This window comes from Microcaecilia unicolor, chromosome 6, assembly GCF_901765095.1.
Source record: "Microcaecilia unicolor chromosome 6, aMicUni1.1, whole genome shotgun sequence".
NCBI lineage: Eukaryota > Metazoa > Chordata > Amphibia > Gymnophiona > Siphonopidae > Microcaecilia > Microcaecilia unicolor.
The window spans coordinates 145,551,562-145,570,374 of record NC_044036.1 but is presented as its reverse complement, the minus strand read 5'-3'; the positions used below and the strand labels follow the sequence as shown (position 1 = coordinate 145,570,374).

The 18,813-nt window shown below is 41.5% G+C and overlaps 1 protein-coding gene across 12 annotated transcripts in view; it reads right to left on the bottom strand.

The window, feature by feature from the left end:
* Positions 1–18,813, bottom strand: part of FOXP1 (forkhead box P1) — an 801,754-nt gene that overhangs the window by 401,039 nt on the left and 381,902 nt on the right. The window contains exon 1 of one of the 12 annotated variants that reach the window (XM_030208066.1): positions 14,716–14,830. The exons of 9 other annotated variants lie outside the window; for them this stretch is intronic. The gene's annotated coding sequence lies outside the window, so the exon portion shown is untranslated. Of the gene's footprint in view, positions 1–12,414; positions 12,439–14,296; positions 14,537–14,715; positions 14,831–18,813 lie in introns of those variants that run through there. 2 more of the 12 variants (XM_030208065.1, XM_030208068.1) reach the window with 2 other exon arrangements.

The following is an 18,813-nucleotide window of genomic DNA, read 5'->3' as shown; positions in this document are numbered from 1 at the left end:
GGTATGTTTGGTCCATTTCAGGCCAGCTGCCGGGGAATGCTGGAACATTTATGCACTGCGGGAAGCAGCGCCGTCTTTTTCCGGGTGCTCGGGGAATCCCCGAGGTGGGAGACGGCTTGCCTGAGGCTGGGGATGGTTGGGCACGTCCTTGGCCGCTTCAGCAAAAGGGGAAGAGGAAGGGGGTGGGGAGTTACCTGCAGCCATGTGAGAAACCGGGTAGTCTTTGTTTGTTTTTTATTATTAGTTTGCATTTCTGTTGAAGTAAGAGTGGATGCCTTTCGAATGATGGAGGTGGTACGTCGGTATGCGGTTGTTTCGTTAGTTTGGCAGCCAGTCTCCAGCGATTCCTAGGCAGGGAAGGAGTAGGGAAACACGCTCCGCGTGTTTCCCTACTCCTCCCCCTTCCTTGGTTGCTGTTTGCTGCTGGCTGGGTCGTGGGTAATCCTTCCAGCTGGGCCGCAGCTTCTCCTGTTCGCCCACGTCCCAGATGGTGAGGGGCACGCTGTTCTCTGGCTCAACCGACTCCACGTCAAGCAATCCCAAATATAGTCTGTGCTATAGGTCCTCCAGCACTCTTCAGTACCGGCATTAGGCATTTAACATTTTCTCCCCCCCCCCCCCCCCCCCCCCCCCGGTCTATTTTTGCACATACCCACAGCAGAAATATTCTTCTCTCATTCCAGTGGTGGTTCTGTGCTCTCCGTGCTGCACAGATAATGAGCCGTTCTGCTGGTGAATGCTCCTCCCTTATTGCCACGTAGTTTCCTCTGATAGGTCCGTCTTACGTCGCCTAGCGTTGCCTGGAAACGGGTTTGTGATGGTCCTTTGTGTTTCAGAACGTTGAGGGTGTTTTTTCTGATTGGTCTGTCATGCGAGGGCGGGGCAGAGAGACATGGTCAGTGTTGTGGCTTCACCACCATGAACTGACGAACCCTTCAGGGAGTGACTGCGTGACTTCAGAATGTTGTCTTCAGAACGTTTGAGGGTGAGTTTTATTATAGTAGATTATTATTTATTTATTTATTTGGATTTTGCACACCTTTTTCAGTAGTAGCTCAAGGTGAGTTACATTCAGGTACTCTAGATATTTCTCTGTCCCAGGAGGGCTCACAATCTAATTTTGTACCTGAGGCAATGGAGGGGTTAAGTGACTTGCTCAAGATCACAAGGAGCAGAAGTGGGATTTGAACAGGCCACCTCTGGATGTCAAGACTGGTGCTCTAACCACTAGGCTACTATTATGGAATGGAAACTTTACTTCATACACTGCTTTGGGTGGACTGAGTTAAATCGGAACATCACTTTAGAAATACTTAAATAGGGATTTTTGGTAAAATAATGTGAAGTGGCTGTCCAGTATCCAACTGCTGTTCAATCCATAGCCAAAGAGGTGCCAAGTTCTATTTTTCTTCCAGTAACGTTTCCAAACTTTATCTGTCAAGGTTGATGAAGTCTGTTTCATGCATGCATTTACTGGTGTCCCCAGTTTAGAACTCAGTCTGGAGATTTCCATGACCAAGTAATGCCCCACCATCTCCTCTTGCATTTTATTTTTTATGTTGCATCTCTGGGCGACAGGAGAAACCATATAGCGCAATGCAAGCACTGCAGTCTCTTCAATCTCAAGGCACGAACACTGTTATATCTATCCAGTATCTCCTCATCAACTGTATTTTACTGGCATCTACAGCAATTTTGTACAAGGGGGGGGGGGGGGGGGTCCACATCTTCCACAGAAAGACAAGCAAAGCAAAGAATAGCATACAGGGGTGGAAGTGAACCAAGTCGAAATGACCAACCCAAAGCACAGTGGTAAGAGCACCAGAACAAAGTTTATTGGGACCCTACATGGTCCGTGTTTCGGCTAAATGCCTTCCTCAGGGGTATCAACAGGTGCCAGACTCGGGATGGGATGACTTCCCTATGAGGAAAGGCTAACGCGGTAGGGCTCTTCAGCTTAGAGAAAAGGCGGCTGAGGGGAGATATGATAGAGGTCTATAAAATAATGAGTGGAGTTGAAAGGGTAGATGTGAAGCGTCTGTTTACGCTTTCCAAAAATACTAGGACTAGGGGCATGTGATGAAGCTACAATGCAGTAAATTTAGAACAAATCAAAGAAAATCTCTTTCTTCACTCAATGTGTAATTAAACTCAAATTTGTTACCAGAGAATGTGGTAAAGGCACATTAAAAAGGTCTGGACGGCTTCTTAAAGGAAAAGTCCATAGGCCATTATTAAATGGTCTTGGGGAAAATCCACTATTTCTGGGATAAGCAGTATAAAATGTTTTGTATTTTTTGGGGACCTTGCCAGGTATTTGTGACCTGGATTGGCCACTGTTGGGAACAGGATGCTGGGCTTGATGGACCTTTGGTCTGTCCCAGTGTGGCAACACTTATGTACTTATGTGCTTGGGATTCTGAATGGAATGTTGCTACTCTTTGGGGTTCCACATGGAATGTTGCTACACTTTGATATTCTGCATGGAATCTTGTTATTCTTTAGAATTCTAGAATCTTGCTACTCGTTGGGGTTCTACATGGAATGTTGTTACTATTGGCCACTGTTGGAAACAGGATGCTGGGCTTGATGGGCCTTTGGTCTATCCCAGTATAGCAACATGTACGTGCTTATGTACCGCAAGGATAGCACAGGCGCCCAGTAATTCCGAAGTTGGCACGTGCTGTTTCCCACGGTAGAAAATAATTTTCTATATTTCGTACCGTGGGGACGTTCCTGGCAGTAATCTGTAGCATGGCCGTATTGCCACGCGCTGCCTGACTACCGCACGAGTAGCGCATGAGCCCTTACCGCCAAGTAAATAGATGGCAGTAAGGCAACTACTTTTCATTTTAGCACACAGCCATTTACTGCACCATTTTAAAAAGCCCTTTTTAACCACTGTGGTAAAAAAATGGCCCAACACACGCCAATTTCAAACACCCATACTGGCGCAGGCCCCTAAGTGTAGGATGGTACTACACAGAGTATGATTCAGTCGGTATCCTTTACAGGAGGATCAGTTTTTCTGAGACTGAGCGTGCTGTGGAGCTGGTATTTTGGAAGATCAAGAATATGGTTTTACTAACCTATCAGCTTATCTCTTGAGCTAACTAGTGATGTGGCGTTCACTGGGCTAGCTAAATCACACTGCTGCAGTTCTTTTCTACTGCCTTCCTATTTACAAATTCAATAGAGCTACAAAAAAATATTATTCAAGCTAAGACACCGCACGTCTTTCAATATTGCACAGACCATTTCATTTTTACTCCTTCAAGTTTAAGAGATGGCTAACTTTATGAATTGTAAGTTCCTGCAGAAAAACAGGGACCGCTTTGAGGTTAAGTAAAAATTATTATGGGGGTTCAGTTTGTGCTGGAAATGATCTAATTGTTTATTGAGTTCTCAGCAAGTCTCGTGAAAGGAAGTCCACTGATAACGATTTCTGCGTCTTCTGGATGCCTGATTAAAAAGCTATAAATCTTATAGTCTAAATTGCCACAAGGAGAGCAAGATTACACCCAACGCTGTCAAGATTAAGTAAACATGTCTTGTTCTGTTACAGGCCTTCCTGAGCCTTGCACCACAGATTAAAGATGTTTTTTTTTTTTTAAGATAAAAATGAATGGTTAACATCACATTCTGTGCAAAAGAGGGGGGGGGGGGGGGGGGTGGAGGAACAGAACCAAATGCTATACACCCAGCTCCAAAGACATTTTTATCTTTGTGTCTTGAAGTGTTTACCATCTTCTGATCAAAAAGTACCAACAAAACCAACATATGACCGTCCCGGTTAAAAAATAATGTTTTCTCACTCTGATGAAATACCAGTCTGTAATGAGTGTTTGATTAGCAATGACCAAATGAATAATCGATTTAAAATTGAGGACAGCATTTTTGCAGCTGAGAAATGGTTTAATGAATCAATACTTTTCTTTATATATATTTCACAGAAATTGTGATTTAAAGGATCGCCTGCTATTCCATTACTTCCTCCCCCCCCCCCCCCCCAATTAACAAGACTTGATTTTTCACTATCACTTTAACAAAAGACTTGGGGGGTGGTGGTGCTTGTAATAGAAATGCCACTATCTGCCTTCTATACAAACAGAATAGAGTAGGTCTAGGGAGATTTGCAGTTTGCATGGACAACTTGCTCTTGACTTCACCATGATCACTGAAATTATTGGGTTAAATAAGGACAAGACAAGCTATAAATCAAGCTGCTATTTCTGGTGAGATTCCCCCCCCCCCTTTTTTTTTAACTCAGGTATACTCTAAACGTGCATTAAACTACAGCTCCATTAAGCAGTTACAAAGAACGCAAAAGGTCACGAGGGTAAATACAGCAGGACCTTGTATGGATCTCATAGCTTTAATGGAATCAGGTTTTTAACAACTCTTTTTCGTTAAATACAGTCGGTGTCAGGGGGATGCGTCCCACTCATAAACCAGCACAAGTGACAATGTACAGTGGCACTAATACAAGGACATAGTTCATCATGACATTTCCAGCAATCCCCAGCTGATTAGGGTCATTATGTTGCAGGTCTGATTTATGTTGTCATTTCCTCTCACCCATCCTGCATCAATGAATCTTAATGAATTGGTAAATAAGGCTGAAGATTACAGTCTATGACACTGAAACATTCCTCATTCTCAACACCCGAGATTTATGTGCCCAATTAGTGACTAAGAGAGAAAATTGGCTGGCAGAAAAATAATATTCTTTATGATACAAAATGGGAAAAAAAAAAAGCTTTCCCTGGTTGAAGGGCAATGCTGCGGCACATATCCATAAACAAGTTTGATATGTGGATTCACAAAGAGATGTTAAAAATGTGATTTAAGAAGATATTCCTGTAAAATGGTTTTTAGTGTTCAATTTTTTTTTTGATGTTTCATATCATAAAAGTTATCGGTCTAATAAGCACGGCTATATGTAGAAATGGGCAAAGTCTGCCTTTATTTGGAAGAGCTAAAAAGTGCGTCGCAAGTCCTGTACTGATACAAGATTTTTGTTTTCAACAGTGCAACAACTGTTATTTATTTATTTATTTATTTGCATTCTGAAGAGGTTGATCTGTGTACAAGGCAATGATCTTACCTTTAGTTCCAATTAGTGGCATCGCTCTTAGGATGTTCCAGAACGAGAACTTTTTACTCTAAGAAACAGTCTAACCTTGAACGCTGGAATCAACCTGCTCTTTACCAGCATTATTCACCTGTTCAAGGTCTGCTTACAAAAGTACATAAACTAGCTCAGAGAAACAGGGGGAAAAAAAAGACAAAAATTCCCTGAGGCATGAAAATTTCATAAAATCTTTGCTTCACCTCGTACTGTGTATTGTCAGGACTGTAAATATAGCGGCCAGAGCCATCACTGTCTCAACTGTACTGAACAGCACTGCATCAAGATGGGAAAATTCAACCTCATCTCCTACATTTGCAGATTTTATGGTTTGTCAATTATCCTTTTTTTTTTCTTCCGTTTATGAAAGCAGCTTGTGCTGCAGCATCACAGATACTGGCTTCAATATCCAAATTTCTGATTATCTTAATAAAGTCTGGGTCTTCTAAGCTTGACTCCAACCCTGTTATATGATATTGCATGCAGTAAGGGAAGATTTCAGCCGTTACTGTCGGTATTGTTCCCTCCAATTGAGGATGACACACAAACTCCTCAAGCTTTTACACTTGAGGCTAATTGCATCCTCAGAGTCCCCTGATTAATAACACCTTTCCTGTCAACCCCAGGCCACCACCTAGTTTCTTCTGTACAGTATATAAGGAAGAAGAAATGACTGCTCTTATGCCACAGTTTTGCAGGTTCAAGTTTTCAATATAGTGCTTTTGCTATTCCGTGACTAATAAAACCGCTTGTTCATGCATTAAAAAAAAAACAAGCAAGAAAACCTGTCTCTCCACCCCCCCCCCCCCCCCCAAAGTAGACAAGGAGGTGCATTTTCAAAGCACTTCGACTTACAAAGTTCCACAGTAACCTATGGAACTTTGTAGTGCTATGTGCTTTGAAAAGGAGCCCTGAGGTGTTCTCAGAAGCCTTTTTTCCCTCGGAATGTAGACCAAAAGTCTTTTATGAAATAAGACCCGACATCTATGTTCGTTTAAGTGGATCAGAGACCACCGCCAAGAGCAAATGGCAGCCCTAGTCAGACCAAGCCGCTGGAAAAGTAGAACTTCCTTTGTAGTAGTAGGTTAACAGGATGCTGTGTGGCCACGAGCAGCAAAAGAACCAGCCAGTGGCTCAAATGGGATGTGTTTCTGTGCTCTCTGTATTACGTTAATAAACTAACGCTGCCGTCTCTGTTATATGTTTCAACATAACCAATACTCTAGCCTAGCTTCATGACAAACACACAATTATTCTTAATATGTTAAATGTTATAATTATCTATCATATTTTTTATGTTTTTCTTGAATTTAAGCCACACTGAACCCGAGCTTGTTCAAGATAATGCGGGATACAGATGCCATAAATAAATAAAGTTCTTCCAAGTGAGGGCAGCAAACCACCTGCCGTAACCCTGAGAGCAGGATCCATATCCAAGCCGTTCGGGCACCACGAAGCAAGCATCTGTGTACCAGAATGTTCCACATTGCATGTAGCAATTCCTTATAAGTATATATTGTGCTTCTACCCTAAGGCAAATAAGTGTATTTTACATTTGTGCTTTCGGGGAATAGTGCACAAATTGGTAAAAAGCACACACACACTTTTCTCTGATTGAAAGATGGTATCCAAGTATCAGCCTTTGTGTGGAAGAGTAACCTAAAGGTTAAAGCAGTGGGCTGGAAACCGGGGTTCAAATCCCACTGCTGCTCTTTGTTATCTTGAGCAAGTCATTTAGGAGTAGATTCAGTACATGGTGCTCAGAAATGGGTGCCAAAAAATGCCATTTATAGAATCACGCTTCGCGGCAATTGCTACAACTAAAATTTAGGCGACAGACTTACACCTGCTGAAACCTAGAGTAAACGCTGGCACTCAAGTTAGGCCCCGCTGAGGCAATATCCTATAACTACACGAGCAACTTTTTGGAATGCCCCTGATACGAATATGGCCACACCTCCTTGCCTTGTAGAATAGCGCAAAGCCAGATGAGCACGCAAATTTTAATGAGTGCCAAATAACATCAATGATTGGTTGCTGGCTGCCAATTATGTTATTAAAAGTTCATTAACCAATTAATGTGTGCACATCTCAGCAGTGTGCTCAAATTTGGGCACGGATATTTGGGTGCCATATCTAGAATCCGAGGGTTATTCCTCCATTGCCTTAACTACAAGGTTGGAATGTAATTTACCTTGAGCTACTACTGGAAATGCAAGAACTAAATGAACAAAAAAATTCCTTCCTTTGCCTTTGAAAATTATCCCAGCAAGAACTATGCACTTATTTGAGACCCACAAATATATTATGGATTAAATATTTATTTTATTTATTTATAGGGATTAACTGCCTTTATGAAGAGATTCACCCAAGACTGTGTACAGCAGGTACAGTTTAATATAAAACTTACAATTTTGATAACAGAATAACGATAGTAAAATAACCAAGAATAAACAAATACAATAAATGAGGTAAACGAAAACAGTAAACTGAAACCTAATAGGACTACCATGAAACAGGATAAAAAATGTACACATTTAACAGCACCGGAATTCAAATACCAGAGATACAATACAATGTCAGCATAATACTAATGATACACCTAATAAGCATTAGAACATTCAACTAACATAGATATGATGCTAAAGATTTTCTATAATACAGCTTGCAAAAAAGCACCACGAGCCTTCAAAATTGACACACAGTTTCTTTAATCATAAAACTTGATCATCAATTCTTCTCTTCATGACCTGACACGGGCCGTGATTCGGCGCAAAGCCATGCATCAGAGTTCAAAAAAGTTGTGACATCTAAAGAGCAACAGAACTTACTCCTTTGAAGGTGCATTGGCCCGTTAGATGCCAATGAAATGTACTTGGTCGTTCGGTAAAATTGGAGCAAGGACGATCCCTCTTGCTCGAGTGCAAAATGTCAAAGGAGTAAGTTCTGCTGCTCGTTAGATGCCACAATTTTTTTGACCCCTGATGCAGGCACTTCGCGCCAAAACACAGCCTGTGTCGGGTTATGAAGGGAAGAACCGATGTTCAAGTTTTATGATTAAAGAAACTGTGGCCCGATTTTGAAGGCTCTGGGTGGTGCTTTTTTGCTGTTTGGATTCTGCTCTGTACTTCAGACCCTCTCTATGCTGCTTGTTCTACAATTCAGCTTACTATACAGCTGAGGGACCAAAAGCAGATATATGATGGGAACAAGATGTGTGTACAAAGATAATTTGATGGTTAGCTAAAATCAAGGCAAGTTCCTTGTATAGTTAAGCAAGAGATAAGGAACTGATCTAAGTTACAGTGTGTGTAGCAAGCTAGTCCAGGTGCAGAATGAGTCTATATTCAGCCACCCTACTACGTATTAAAGGCTTGGGAGAAAAGCCAGGCTTTCACCAGTTTCCTGAAGTAAAGGTAGTCTCAAAGTTATATGTAGCCCCTCTGGGAGTAAATTCCAGAGTGTGGGGGCTATTCCTATGTGCATATGCTTAAATTTGCAAAAGTATGCACACAAGTGAAATCCCCTCAGGAATGTTCTCAAAAACCAAGTGAAGTAGGGAATCTGCAAGCTGTGCAATATACATTTATCTGCACAGAGGACATTCGCTTTTGTAACAGGCTATTTTTGTGCATAAAGACCAGCTTTATCCTTGGAAACAGCTTTAGGAATCACCCTACCTATGGGTTTTCAAATGTTATTTCTACTATATTTAGACTGGTTGTTCAGAGCTCCGAGCAGTTATTTTTTTCTGAGAAGCAGTATAGAAAAATGAATATATTTTATGTAAAAAAAAAAAATGAAAAATTGCAATAGCAATTAGACACTGTGCCTCTATGGTAACAGTACACTGCTATAAATATATGCATATATCATCAGTATATCCCCTTCACTGTGGGCACACATCTACAATATCTCATATATATATATGTCTTTTAAAACATTTCAGCTACATTCCTCAAATTACGCACTCTGACTCACGTCATCTGATTCTATTTCTCCTTCCCTCTTCTGTCCTACCATTTTTTTTCTTAACAATTTTCTTTTGCCCTCTTGGGCTACAGATCCAGGAACTTTAACAGTGGCCTGGGATTTACCCCCCCCCCCCCCCCCCCCCCCCCCCCGTTTATACTTACTTCCCAATATACAGAATATAGCATTCTGGAATCTGAGACTGGCCACTAGGTGTCACTGTTCCTCAATGGCTGAGACTCCCCAACTCTCCCACTACCCTTCTCCCCTTCCAGACTTTGAGCACTTCCTCTCTGCCTCTGTAGCATCTCTAACCCTGGCCAGCCGAAGAACCAGATGCCAAGACTGGGAAATGAACCCTATTCTCTGTATGGCAGTGCACTGTCAGAGCCAACCTTTGACCAACATATTTTGTACCTTCCGTGTAACATATCCTGACATGCAACGTGTTTACCTTTTATTAATTTTTTCAATTTTGGTTGAATGTACTAGGGGAAAAAAATTCCCTGTACAATATTCATGCTATTATGGTGATATGGTGGTTGACATCAATTCATAATGAGGCCAGGATTTAAGCAGAAGCAGCTTAGAGGACCTTTAAGCAAAAGTGTACCATCAGAAATGAAAAGAACATTGGTATTTAGGATTTTCTTTACTTTGACATGCAACTGATTTGTCTAAATGCAACATGCTGGCAGTTTTCCTGTTAGTAAATTAATTTATTATAGACAAAACTTCTGGTCCTGTGTTTGTCCTTAGTTATCTAGTTCTAATATGAGTGAAAGCTCCCACACTAGCCACTGCTATGGTGTTGACCCCAAAAGAAAGCATTTGTTATTTTTATTCAGATTCACATAAATAAAAGATACAATGACCTGCAAAAAAATCCAGGATCAATATGGCTCCTAGAATGCCAAAATGCTGTTTAAAAAAGGGGGGGGGGGCAAAATATACAGCTTTCCCTTTCTGCTAATTTATCTGAGTCATTGAAATCATTTTAAACTCTGCTTCCTGCAAGTTTGACCTTATATTGGGCCCTGCCAAAATAGGCAGCTTCTCAAAATATAACTCTTAAGATTAGTTTGAATCCACTCCACCCCCCCCCCCCCCCCCCCACCAATCCACAAATCGAAGGCTTATGCTAGTTGTCCAAGCCAGTTTTCGATCGGCAACTGTTTTGGGGAACAAGACATTGGTCGAGTTGACAGCGAAAGGAGAAAAAACAAAACAAAACAAAAACACCCAAGAAAACAAACCTTTTTCTTCACAGTAACAATGTGCTTTCACATAGCCTGCTCTTCTGCAGAGGGGTATAAATCAATTTCCACGCATCCAGACGATAAGTACAGATGAAGACATCTGCTTAAAAATACAGATTACTAAGCTCAAGTATCATTATGTTTAGACACTGCAGCACCTGGATGCACATTGTTTTCAACTTGTATACTATTAATAACTGGTGAGACAGCCTGCTTGCGATATGGGGTTGGATCTTTTGACTGCTGTATGGAAATAAAAGGATGCCAGTCTCATGTCAGTGGTTTGTTTTCAAACAAAAAAACCAAAATAAATAAATAAAAACCCCTTAGAGAGTCTCTTGTACAATACAGAGGAACATAAGAACTGGGATAGTTCCTCTATCTTTTTTATAACCATGGAGCCTCCAAGTATAATAATACAGCTTATTTAACACTGGTCAGCAACAAACAAATGGTTTTCTCTATCTGAAACCTGAATGACAAGTGTCACTTTTATATATATATTTTTTTTTTTTTTAACACGCAACCATATTGATTTCCCTGTAAATATGGAACTCCTCTCAGCTGAGATCTACCACATAGTACAGAGAGTAAAACAGTTGGTATCATTTGTGGTGTCATTTTCTATATATTAATGACTAGTTTAACGATACATTTACCATTTGACCACTTAATCGCCTTAGAAGCAGGAGGAACATGCAAGGGCTAATTTAAGAAAGACATTATCAAACGCGCTGCTCAAAAATGTTCCTATTTATATTTTATAACCCCTGAAGAAGACTGAAAAAGTAACCGTGCTTAGTATTAAATGATAACGCATAAATTAGGAACCTATTTATCTTTCACCTACCCAGTACGCTTTTAAGGTCAACTGCTAGATGCGCAAGCATATAGGTTATGGATAAGTTTAGAAAACGCAAACTATATATGATAACCTTTTATTAGACTGACATCTAACTGTTGCTTTGCTGTACCACATAAGGGAATATTTACACACATCCACCACCCCTCCTGGTAAAAAAAAATAAAATAAAAAAGGGCCCAATTTTGTGCTCCAGTAGGCATATTGTCTAGAAAGGTGGAGGTAGCTTCTTCTAACCTCCCTAGAATTAAGAGAGTATACTGGATCCTTTTTGGGGTCTGATGTAGTAAAAAGGATTGCTCATTCTGTACCCATCTTTTTAAATGCTACTTGTGTCTTGAATCACTTTGGGCCAATGCTGTCTAGAACGGCCATCAGAACCTTTATAAAGTGGGCTTATAAGAGTGGCTGAACAGGCATGGTGTGAAAAGAAGTGGAAAATTAAAACTGAAGCAGTTGACGGAAAGGGCTTAATTTACTGGCATGTACAGTATGCAAATGAGATTACTCTCAGCTTAACTGCATCATTTATGTCCATAATAACAGCATCATCATTACAAGGCTCAAATTAAATTACACCGTAATTAGCATATCAAAGTGATTGGTTAAAGTTTAAAACAAATACCCAATTTTGTTAATGAACAGCTGTAATTGTCATGCACACTTCGATGAAAACTCTCTAAACAAATATATGTTTTAGAACAGAGAAAAGATTTGGAAGACACAGGTCTACAAGGGAGGTGAATTACCTTGAAGAATGACATGGGCTGCTCCATGAATGTTAATCTGTGCTGCTTAAAATCGGGTAATAAAATGCTCTATCCATGGAAGTTGCCCATTTTTAATTTTCAAGCAAAGAGTACAGAGAAATGAAAGGAAGCATGTGAAGCTGCTGTGAACTTTCCACAGCATCACCAGGATGAACCACGCCCTCACCCTCTGCCCCCATCCTCACCCCCCTTTTCTGTATGAACTAGAGGACACCGTTCCATCCTATACCCTACATAAATTCCCTACACATTATTGTAAAGCCTTCAGCAGTGGGAGCCTGCTAGGTGTTAACCCTTAGGTTGCCTTTTCTTCTGTAAAACAGAAGAAAAGGGGCCGTTTCTAAAGTCCACAGTTGCACCAGGTCTTCCAGCAAAGTTGATGACATGATAACATATTAGGTAGCCTGCAAGTCCACTTACTTTAACCTAATCATAGCTATACAGCAGTTTCCAAGGTGGAACTGGGTTGAGGGAGTTTTTGTTTCCCTCCTAGGCTCTGCCTAAGAAAACAGAGATGAGAAAAAAAAATTTAAGTCAATCACTGCAGCTGTATACTGTCAACATGCAGTGAAAAAAGGTTCTGCTGAAACTGAATCCTAATTGGGGAAAAAAAGGGGGGGGGGGGTTGCTAGAAGTTATTAATATAGGACACCCTATAGTGTTTGAGGTGCTGGCAGAGGAGGAACACTATGAGTTAAGTTCAAAAGGTTGTAATATTACAATGACTTCTAAAGCAAAATCCATCTACAAAATTTCAGCATTCTATCCTCTCAAAGATTCCCATATTTTTAAGTCACTCCCTATTTACTTCTCAAGCAAGACAGTGAAACTATATTTTGTTCAAAAATAGAGCATGTACTTTTCTCAGAACGCTCTTCATATAAACCAACCGTCTTGTTAAGCCGACACTATCAGAGCTCTAAATTTTACAGAAAAATAGATTTTTTTTTATTGTATTCGAGGAATCCATTAAAGCCTAGACTCTGAAGTACTATGTAAATGGCGTTGTGTTTCAAGGTACAGCTAGGGCAAATTCACTCCATCAAGCGATGATAAACCTCATTATGTGCAGGGAGGATTCGTGATGAGCAACCCGCCATCCCAGATTCTAACAAATCCCTGCAAACTGAAAATACCTCCACATCTAAATACAGACCATCAACTCCCAACACCCTCAACTTCAATGGCAAAGAATTGAAAGAAAGGTTTCTAAAATGTAAATACATTTTTCTGCATTTTTTTTATATCAGACACTTGTTTTGAATTAACTAGCAACTACTGAACATTACTGCTCATTTGCAAACTAAATTTTATATCTACACTATTAATATTTGTGCATTAAACAATGACATATACACACATGTACACGTGTACCTATAATTACTATCATCAGAAGTTATTTATTCAGGAATTCTTAAACTGAGCAACAAACACAGGAGTTGAAGGACAAAAATAATCCTGAACCATCCCAGCGCTCCCAGGGTCTTTCAAATTGAAATACAATTCAGAACCATGGCTGGGAAGAATTTTAGAAAGACACTTTGGGAGGGAAGAAACAGCTTTCACTGGGTCCTAATCCAGGTAAGGAAAGACTAGAAGTGAAACTCCAGAAGCTGAATGAAAAAAAAAGTGTTTTTTCCCCTTCACAGTATACAACCATCTGTATTCATATATATTTCAGTTTGTATGTACAGTTTTTCTTTCAGCTTCAAAAATTTCTAGCACATAACTTTTACACAAACTACTATCTTTTACAGTCAGGTCAAAAATAAACTGTAAATATATAATAGGTACATAACACAGTAAAGTTTCCAGTCTGCATTGACTAAGTAATTGCTTCTGCTCCCTAGTCATAAATATTCTATACATAACAGATAGATTACTATTTTAGGTGAAAAGAAATTTCCACGACTGCACAACAGACTACCAAATCATATATTTGGATGTTGGTTTTAGGAAACTAGCAGTTTTTGACACCACAACTTAATCTCACAACTAACAGGTACCCAAACCGAAAACGCGTTAACAAACGCTTTTCTTAGCCAGACACAGTGCCAGCACCTAACAGCTGAAAGCAGACGTGAAGCAAAGAGGCGGCTGCTGCTGCTGCTTTAAGTTGAATAAAAGAGAAAGTGCAGGACGTCAAGGCTGTTTCATCGCCAAAGCTTCCCTCGTTCCGACACTCCATGGGTGAGCATTTTTTCCCCCTTCTCCATTTAGGTCAACCAGTCATGCACTAGGAAGACAACCCTCCAAAAATAACTTGTCCCTCCCCCGGAGCACACGGTTTTTAACAACCTACCTTTGTTCTGGTGTGGCAGATAATAACTGCAAGCTTGGAGACCATGAGGATTTGGGGGGGGGGGGGGGGGGGGGGGGGTGATCAACTAAGAAAGGCTGAAAGCAAACCCACAAGAATAAAACAAGAAAGAAGGGGGGGGGGGGTAGGGAACCGAAGTAGCTGCTGAGAACGGAGTTGAACGGAGTTAGAGCCCCGTTTTCACTAGGAGTGAAGACACCTCTGTTCGATCAACATCTGTAACTACACTCCAGGCATTCTCGCAAGGCACCGCGCACATCTGGCTTCGGGTAAAGGCAGGGACGGTACCAAAAAAAAAAAAAAAAAAAAGACTTAAGCACTATTTCTTTGCAATGTCTAGATCAGTGGTGAGCATTTAGTTTGAAGTGACAAAGGTCCCGGGCTAAAATCAACATTCTTACCTTAATACTCCTAGTACAGGGCTCCGCGGCAAACATAACTCATGAAAGCCGTAGGCACAAGATGGGGGTTTAAAAGGAATTAATCCACAGCTCTCCAACATTAATTGCAGGGAGGGTGCACACAGACACAAAACCCACACACACATGTGCATCAAGAAATAACTGTGGCTTCCATTTCCCAAACAGATGCAGCTTTGTCTGGGCTGCCTGGCATAAAGCAGGTTTACATATAGGGAGCTGTGTGTCAGATGCAAGAGGGCTTTCGGATTTATTTGACACTTATTTTCCGACACAGCCTTTTGTGGAGTTGTGCCGCTTGTTTCTTATTGTCTGAGAAGCAGTTTAGGAGCGTCTCCCTGAGGGGGCCTCCCAGCCCCTGGCTCGGGTTCTTTGCACTGGGAGGTAACCATATTAGGATGTGTATGGTAAAGTCAACAATAACAGTTGCACAGAAATGGAATTTTTTCCTCTCTCTCTGCAGCTTAATGGTGTTGGTGTCAGCCCTGGTTTCAGCCTTTCCCACTAGTTTTGTTTTCTCACTAAAGTCAGCCTTGTTTATACAAGGGGGGAGGGGGGCCGGGTTTCAGATCATCCTGTCCATGTTTCCAAATTTCTCACTTCCAACGTTTCAAAGAAGGCTCCCAGAGTTAAAGGGCCTGCAGACTGAGCATTAAAAAAAAAAGTCCAACTGAAAAACTACAGCCCGATTTAAACTAGAGTGCATATGCTACTTGAAACACTACTACCTGAATATTGTTGTTTCAGATTTTAAAAACAAACAAGTAATAATACTGAACTGGATTGGAAGTCTGAAATGGAGAAGAGACGGCTGAGGGGAGATATGATAGAGGTCTATAAAATAATGAGTGGAGTGGAACCGGTAGATGTGAATCGTTTTTTCTTCTTTACAAAAATACTAGGACTAGGGAGCATGCGATGAAGCTACAAAGTAGTAAATTTAATAGGAATCGTAGAAAAAGTTTCTTCACTCAACGTGTAATTAAACTCTGGAATTCGTTGCCAGAGAATGTGGTAAAGGCGGTTAGCTTAGCAGGGTTTAAAGGGTCTGGGCGGCTTCCTAAAGGAAAAGTCCATAGACCATTATTAAATTGACTTGGGAAAAATCCACTGCTTATTTCTGAGATAAGCTGCATAAAATGTATTGAGCTTTTCTGGGATCTTGCCAGGTATTTGTGACCTGGTGTTGGAAACAGGATACTGGGCTTGACAGACCTTTGATCTGTCCCAGTGTGGCAATACTTATGTACTTATGTAAATGTCAATTAATTGGATACTTTCACTAAGATGCACTAAGCACTCAGGGCCAGATTCCAGAAATGGCCCCAGGGGTGGGGTGGGGGGATGGATCAGCGCTCTAGCGCTGTTCTGTAAAGGGACCTGCAGGATGAGCACCTACCAGGGATTCCCAGGCCCAACTTTGGGCATAAGGACTTATGGCAGCTGAAACCTGGTGTAAATCTTGGCGGATTCCCAGAATTCTTTAACATTGTGTGTGCATCATTTGAGAACATCCCTGACCTGCTCTTACCCCTCCCATGTGTACTATGGGATTTAAGTGCCGCAGGCTTACAGAATAGCATGCAGTGTTTAATCGGTACCAATGTCAATAATTGTTAGCATCCAATTATTGATGTTAGTTAGCTTGTTAATTAGATTGCAAGGCACTCCCTTTACAGAATCCGGGAGCACAGATTAACCAGTACCATACAAGTGCCTGTTAATTCACACATTAACCCCCAGATTCTATATATATAGCGCAACTTAGTTAACAAGCCAATCAGCACCGATAATTGGCACTTAACAAGCAATTACTGACTCTAACTGGCATTAGAATTTACGTGCAGAACTGTCTTAAGTGTATTCTATAACACGATGCACATAAATTCTAAGTTACATAGTTGAAAAGGGGGCGTGGCCATGGGCGTGCAATAGGTGAGTCGTGGGCATTTCACAAATCTACGCGCTCTGTTAAAGAACACACCCAGCCTAATTTAGGTGTCCGCAATTACACCAACTTTTTTACTTGGCGTAACTGCCAGTGACTAAAATTAGGTGCTCGGCATATTCTATAAACCGCGTGGAAGTTTAGGTTTATTCAATAAAGTACGCCTAAATTTAGGCATACTTTATAGAATATACCTAAGTGTATTTCATAAGAACATAAGAGTAGCCATACTGGGTCAGACCAATGGTCCATCTACCCAGTATCCTGTTTCCAACAGTGGCCAATCCAGGTCACAAGTACCTGGCAGAACATCAAATTGTGGCAACATTCCATGATATAAATCCCAGGGCAAGCAGTGGCTTCCCCACATCTGTCCCAGTAGTAGACTATGGACTTTTCCTCCAGGAACTTGTGCAAACCTTTTTTAAACCCAGACTGCAAGCTAAAATAATTTTTTAAGAAATTTTGTTGGGGGGGGGGGCAGAAAGTGGGTGCAGACTGTCAACGGCACATATTTTAAACGTGACAGATCATGTAAAAAATAGGCACCGGTGCAAGTTTGTTTGGGGGAGCAGCAGCCACTCCCCTGGCGACTCATCACCTAGCTACGCCTCTGGTGCACCTATGCAAATCGGTAAGCGCATTGACATCGCTATGCACTAATGATTAGCACAGGTTTAGCACCTGACTCCTTTCCACTTACAAAATAGGTGGCATTAAGTTGTCACATTAATGGGAAAATAGGAAATTCAAGGGTCTTTTTAGCAAGCTGCAGAAAAAAGAACTCTGCAGTGGGGGCCATTTTTCCCGCATCGGGTAAAAAGCCCCCAGACACACATGGAGAACTCTTACCGCCTGGCCATGCGGCAGGAAGCCCTTACCGCCACCCACTGAGGTGGCGATTAAGGGTTTTCTGTGCTAACCTGGCGGTAACCAGGTAGCACATGGTGATGCCCGATTATCAACAGGGTTGCTGCCATGCAAGCCATTTCCAGGGGGGGGGGTTCTTTTTCCCCCTAGTTATCAATAGAAATCAAACAAAATAAAACATGGAAAAGAAAATAAGATACCACCTTTTTTATTGGACATAACGTAATACATTTCTTGATTAGCTTTCGAAGGTTGCCCTTCTTCGTCAGATCGGAAATAAGCAAATGTGCTAGCTGACAGTGTATATAAGTGAAAACATTCAAGCATTACTATGACAGTCTGACAGGGTGGGAGGATGGGGGTGGGTAGGAGGTATGCATGGGGACATCAAAGCATATCATTGATATTCTAACAGGATGGGTGTGGATAGGTGAGGGGAGGGTGATCAACAGAGACATACAGCTTTATGGTTTATAATGGGCTAGGAACCCCAGATCCTTGTTAAGTCCTTTCTGTTGGGTGTTAAAATATTCAATCATTCTGACTTCAAAGGTCTTATGTTCTTGTATGGTTTTAAAGTTACCTTTCAGGATTCTCACTGTGAAGTCACTGGTACAGTGTCCTGGTCCTGTAAAGTGGCCTGCTCTCGGGTTGAGACCAATGCCAGCGGACGCGTTGGGCCAGCGATAGTCCTGGAAGAGTGAGCGGTAAAGCCCCACATTGGGTTTTCTGCCTCTCTGGAAAAAGGACCTCGGCCATTTTATCTTGGCAGTAAAAACGGCCTTAACACATGGGAAAGACCCACGTAATGGTGTACTAAAGGCCACTTTTTACCGCAGTTTGGTAAAAGGGCCCTATAGCGTAAAGGCGAATTAAGTACAAAAATTTAGGGGTCCTTTAACTAAGCTGTGGTAAAAGGAATCTTTGGCTAGTGTCAGCGCATGTTTTTCTATGTGCGCCGAGGCCCCCTTTTACCGCACTGGGTAAAAGGCTGTCTTTTTTTTTCTCAAAAAGAAATGGCCAAGCGGTAAGTGAACCGCTTGCCATGTGGCCATTTCGAGGGGAAGCACTTACCGCCATCCAATAAGGGCTCTCGCGCTAATCCAGCGGCAACCGCACTGCCCGATTACCACTGGTGCTACAAAAATAGAAAATATTTTTCTAGTGCCAGAAATGGCGCGCACGCTGGGGGTGGGAACTACCACCAGGCTCCTGATGTGGTTCCAGATTGGCGCAGTGCGCCAACCATTTGTTAAAAGGCC